The sequence below is a fragment of the Mixophyes fleayi genome, chromosome 4 (genome assembly GCF_038048845.1).
Source record: "Mixophyes fleayi isolate aMixFle1 chromosome 4, aMixFle1.hap1, whole genome shotgun sequence".
NCBI lineage: Eukaryota > Metazoa > Chordata > Amphibia > Anura > Limnodynastidae > Mixophyes > Mixophyes fleayi.
This window is the reverse complement of record NC_134405.1, coordinates 190,398,976-190,405,208: the sequence shown is the minus strand read 5'-3', so window position 1 is coordinate 190,405,208 and position 6,233 is coordinate 190,398,976.

Genomic DNA, 6,233 nt, shown 5'->3' with positions numbered 1-6,233 from the left:
TTACATGTTATTTTTCTAATAAGCACTTAAACTGGGTGAGGTGGAGGATATAATTAAAATTGCTATCTTTTAATATGTACACCCTCTCTGACTCCCCCTTAGCACACCCTCTCTGACTCCCCTCAGCACACCCTCTCTGTCTTCCCTCAGCACACCGTCTCTGTCTTCCCTCAGCACACCGTCTCTGCCTCCCCTCATCACACCCTCTCTACCTCCCCTCAGCACACCCTCTCTGCCTCCCCTCAGCACACCCTCAGTCCCCGCTCAGCACACTTTTTCTGTCCCCCCTTAGCACACCTTTTATGTCCCTGCTCAGCACACTTTCTCTGTCCCTGCTCAGCACACTCTCTCTGTCCCTGCTTAGCACACACAAAAATCTTTACTTACCTATCTTCTTTTCCGTCGTCACCGCAGCTCCTCACTGACACTGTCGGATGTGATGATGACATCACGCCTGACAGCCAGGGAGGAGGGGGGAGGAGGGAGGAAAAGAGGAAAGGAAAGGAGGAGGGAGGGAACAGCAGCGTGCCAAATCAGCACAATGGGTGACTCCAGGTGCGCAGACACATTAATAATAAAAAAAAAATTGTGTTCCCCAGGTCCCAATGCTCCAGTCTGCAGCCTGATCTGCCTATTGGTTGATAAGGCCCTGGAATGAGCATTCCATAGGGTCAGCTCCTTACGTGCCATGCTCTCTCCAGAGCAAAAATTACTGCCCTGACAAAGTACTTACCTTTGGTATTTCATTATCCTTGTTCAGCAGGTCTACGTGAAGGCTCCAACAGTCCCTTACTACTGCTACTATCGCTTGTCTGATTTACACAAGCAGTGTTGTTGTTTTTTCTCCTTGTGAACTTTCATTCAAACAAATACGTAGTTCAGGGCAAAGGGCATCAACAACAATGCTTTTAGTTTGAAAAAGCCTTCAGGGTTACACCAGACCAAAGGTAAGTAGAACTTTTACCCGGCATGGCCAGGTCACACATGCGCACTGCACTGGAAACATGGTCCAGTAATAGATGCAAAGAGAGTGAGAAAAAAAGAAAAATAAATGGCAAAATATTAATAACATCTTTTTTTACCATTTCAAAATAATTTTAAATGGAAAAAATTAATTAAATAAAGCATATATTTCCTATAACGCCGGCACAATCACTATCCTGAGACAGGTACCGCTGTGATCCTTCTTAATAGACTTTCCCATGGGAGAAGCTATCGCTGTAGGCGTCCGACAAAGGCAATTGCAGCGATACCCAGTGATCGCTATTGCCAGCATCGGGACTTGGTAAATAAGGAGAAGCCCTACCTCTGGTGAAAACTCCATATGATAAATACACCCTTCAATCTGCATGGCAACCCCATGAGTCAATGATGAACCCAGATTCCAACCTTTGTCAGATGTAACAGGTTACCAAGACTACTCTGAAGTTAAGAAAATATTTTTCTATATATCTTTTGTGTCTATCATTTTTTTCTTAGTGCTAGTATTTCAGGATTATAATCTTAAAAACAACTCAGCATGAAAATTACCAAAAAAGACAACCACATTGAAACAATATCTTTGATGCAATATCTTTCTTTGTGATTTCACTTGTATCACTCATTGTAATGTAATCACAAGAGTCATCAATTGTGATGACATCACCTTGTAATGTAATTAGTTGTGGCAGTGAAGGATTGCGTTTTCCACTCAATATGCAAACCATTAAAAAGACCAGCTCATTGATGTCATCATTGATTTAACCCATTGTAATCTGTGACGCCATCAATGATGCCATGCTTTTATCTCAATTTTTGGGAAGTTATCGTTGATGTTACCTATTGTGATCCCATAATTTGGGGCATATTCAATTAGGCCCCAGGATCGTGGTAACATGCTGGAAAGGGGCACTGTTGAGGTACCATACAACCTTCAGTAATGCGCATTCCGCGTATTACCGCAATCACAGACCTAATTGAATATGCCCCTTAATATCTCCCACTGTGATGTCAATACTACATGTTCAAATTATTTCTTGACGTCATCAGAAAAATTATTGGCGATGTCACCGATCATGATATCATTACTGATGTCAACTGTTATAATGCAATATATTTTGATTTTATTAGTGATCATCATTAATTCAGATTTTACCTATTTGTATGATATTGGGTGTCACTAGTTGTTATGTAATCTATTTTTGATATCATCTGTTACTCTTGATCAGAAGTGAAGTCAGCCATGATACATATACATATATATTATTTTCTCTTCAGTGATGTCACCCAATGGGGTGTCATTAGTCATGTCACCCTCTGTAATGCTATAAATTTTTATGACATCAATAATGTGAAACATTTTAATGTCACCTGTCACCAATAGTCATAAGTCAACTCATGTAACCTATGCTGTCACCTTTTGTTATGTCACCTATTGTAATTTTTGTCAGCAGCGATTTCATTGATGATCTGTTATGTCACTCACTGTGATGTCATCAGTGATCTCATGTATAGATCTCATGTGATAAAGTTCCAATTTTTCTCCTACCCTTTACCTCCAAACTAGTTGAGCATCTTCTATATAACATACAGCCTATAAAGCTTTCTTTCCTTTCACTTCTATCTAAACTCTCTATAATTAGGCTTCTGCACCCTACATTCCACTGAGTCTGCCCTCACAAAAGGGATCAGTGATCTACTTACAGAAAAGTCTAAGTTTACGCCTCCATATTACTCCTCCTGGACCGCTCTGTCACCTTAAACAATGTTGATACCACTCTTCCCTTGCACACCCTTCACTCAATTGACCTTCATGATGCAGTTCTTTCCTGGTTAAACTTCTTCCAATCCAGATATTGCTTCAGTGTCTCTCCTTCACTTTAGGAGTCCCACAAGGCTCTTTTCTCAGCCCTGTACTTTACTCAATATACAAATCTTTTCTTGGTGAACTCATTCAGTCTCCAGTACCACTTCAATGCTGACGACAGCCAAATCTACCACTCCTCCCTAGACTTCTCTACTTCTCTATTATTTTGTGTGATCAACTGTACAGTCATGGACAAAAGTTTTGAGAATGGCACAAATATTATTTTTCACAAAGTCTGCTGCCACAGTTTTTATGTTGTCAATTTGCATATACTATAATGTCATGAAGAGTGATCAGATGAATTAAAATTAATTTTAAAGTCCCTCTTTGCCATGACAATGAACTTTATCCCCAAAACAACATTTCCACTGCATTTCAGCCCTGCCACAAAAGGACTAGTTGACATCAGGTCAGTGATTCTCTCATTAACACAGGTGAGAGTGTTAACGAGTACAAGGCTGGAGATCACTCTGTCATGCTGATCGAGTTAGAATGACAGACTGGAAGCTTTAAAAGGAGGGTGGTGCTTGAAATCATTGTTCTTCCTCTCTTAACCATGGTTATCTGCAAGAAAACACATGCAGTCATCATTGCTTTGCACAGAAAGGCCTTCACAGGTAAGGATATTGCTGCTAGTAAGATTGCACCTAAATGAACCATTTATCGGATCATCAAGAACTTCAAAGACAGAGGTTCAATAGTTATGAAGAAGGCTTTAGGGTGCCCAAGAACCTCCAGCAAGCGCTAGGATGTCTCCTAAAGTTGATTCAGCTGTAGGATTGGGGCACCACCAGTGCAGAGCTTGCTCAGGAATGGCAGCAAGCAGGTGTGAGTGCATCCGTACGCACAGTGAGGCAAAGACTTTTGGAGAATGGCCTGGTGTCAAGAAGACCAGCAAAGAAGCCACTTTTCTCTAGGAAAAACATCAGGTACAGACTGATATTCTGCAAAAAGTACAGGGATTGGACTGCTGAGGACTGGGGTAAAGTCATTTTTTCTGATGAACCCACTTTTAGATTGTTTGGGGCATCTGGAAAAACGCTTGTCCGGAGAAGGAAAGTTGAGCGCTATCATCAGTCCTGTGTCATGTGTGGGGTTGCTTATCAGCCAAGGGAGTGGGCTCACTCATAATTTTGCCTAAAAACACAGCTATGAATAAAGAATGGTACCAAAACATCCTCCAAGAGCAATTTCTCCCAACCATCCAAGAACAGTTTGGTGAAGAACAATGCCTTTTCCAGCATGATAGTTATCACTTTTGCCTTATGGCAAGGTGCTCCAAGTGGCTTGGGGATCAAAACATCGAAAGTTTGGGCCAGACCTTAATCCCTTTGTGAACTTGTGGTCAATTCTTAAGAGGCGGGTGGACAAACAAAAGCCAACAAATTCTGACAAACTCCAAGCATTGATTAGGCAAGAATAGGCGGCCATCAGTCAGTATGCGGCCCAGAAATTGATTGACAGCATGCAAATTGCAGAGGTCTTCAAAAAGAAGGGTCAATACTGCAAATTTTGACTCTTTGCATAAACTTAATGTAATTTTACAGTATACAATAGCAACATCTGACAAAAAAGTCTAAAAACACTGAAGCAGCAAACTTTGTTAAAACCAATACTTGTGTCATTCTCAAAATTTTTGCCCATGACTGTATCTCTCCTATTTCCATATGGATGTCCCAATGCCACCTTAAACTCAACATGTGCAAAAAAGGAGCTTATTATCGTCCCTCCTCTAAGAGTAACCACCTGCCCTCAAATCTCCATTACCGTCAATAACATTTCAATTTCCTCTGTCTCCCAAGCCCAGTGACTTGCCGTCAACCTTGACTCTGTACTCTTCTTCATTCACATCCAGTCTCTTGTCCTGTCACTGCCACCTTCAATACCCAAAATGTATTCAAAGTTCTAATCCATTTTCACATCTTCCATCATGATTACTGCAGCCTCCTCCTATCTTAGATTTCTCTCGCCTATATGTCCATTCTCCATCCTAAATGCTGCAGTAAGACTGATCTTCTCCGTTTAATTTTAATTTCTCACAATACCCTGTCCTTTCTCCAAAGCAACCACAACTTACCTCTTCTAGCATTTGTGCCATGGTGTAGTTGCCCATATATAAAGAACAGAAACTGATACTAAGAATTACACCCCCATTGTACAAAATGAAAATGTCTCCCCCATTGCAGATACCCTATTGTAAGCCCCCATTGCACAGATCCTTTTACATAGATTCTATTTCTATCTGCTCGCACAGATTCCATTGATCTCTGTGCTGCACTGACCCTATCACTAGCCATAGTGCACAGACCTCAGTGCTATTATTGTCAGGGGCAGGCTGTGCTGGGGGTAGGAGGGCTTCTGCCCCCTGGGTCGATCCTATAGTGAGCTATGATGGGTTCGGTCACTGGGCCACCTGAATTTTATTCCTTTAAAATATTCGCAATAGGCTGCTGAGTTGAGACTTGTCCCCTAGGCTAGAATTTGCCAGCCCTGCCCTGATTATTGTGCATAAAAAAGTTGAAAAATTTTATGTAAAGTAGAACCCACTGTACCCTGAAATCAGGCTACCTGGTGTACCTGTGAACCCTGAACAACTGTTTACTCACTGAACCTGAGCTGAGCTTATGATTACTTTATGGTTACTCTGTAAGATTTAGAAACTATGCTTCTTAGATAAATATAATGATACAGCTGGTATCTTCAATTAAATTTAAGAACCATAAGCCAGTAGTAAATTTCTATTTACATTTCCAGTGAAAGGCAAATAAAGTCACAATTGTTTAGTCTGCTGTTACATTTCAGACTGACTCAGTAAATTTTGTAGAATCATCATGCATAATAACGTATATACACAGCAAATTAATTTCACATCTCTTCTATATAGTTTTTGCTGTGTGGTTGCTTCTGCACAGCTGCGTTCAGAATAAGTTTCATACCGTGAAGGTTGCCTGGTAGCTCACACTTATCCTAAAAGAAAAAAATCCTGCCTGCTCTTTGCTTAAATTTAAGGATTTCATGTAGAGTAAAGGTGTAAGCACAATAAAAGGAAAGTATACATGTTATAATATAATAAAAGTGCTACTCAGCATTTTTTTTAGTTATGTTGTATGAGCTTCCTCTTAAATTTCAGCTGCATATAGTTATCATCATCATCATCAACAACAACATTTATTTATATAGCGCCAGCAAATTCCATAGCGCTTTACAATTGGGAACAAACATTAATAAGACAATACTGGGTAATACATACAGACAGAGAGGTAAGAGAACCCTGCTCACATGCTTACAATATATTATATTTAACAAAGCCATAAAAGCCACAGTGTAACAGTATTTCATGTAGTGAATAGATCCCACAACATCCATCTTCATGTGGCATCTCACTATC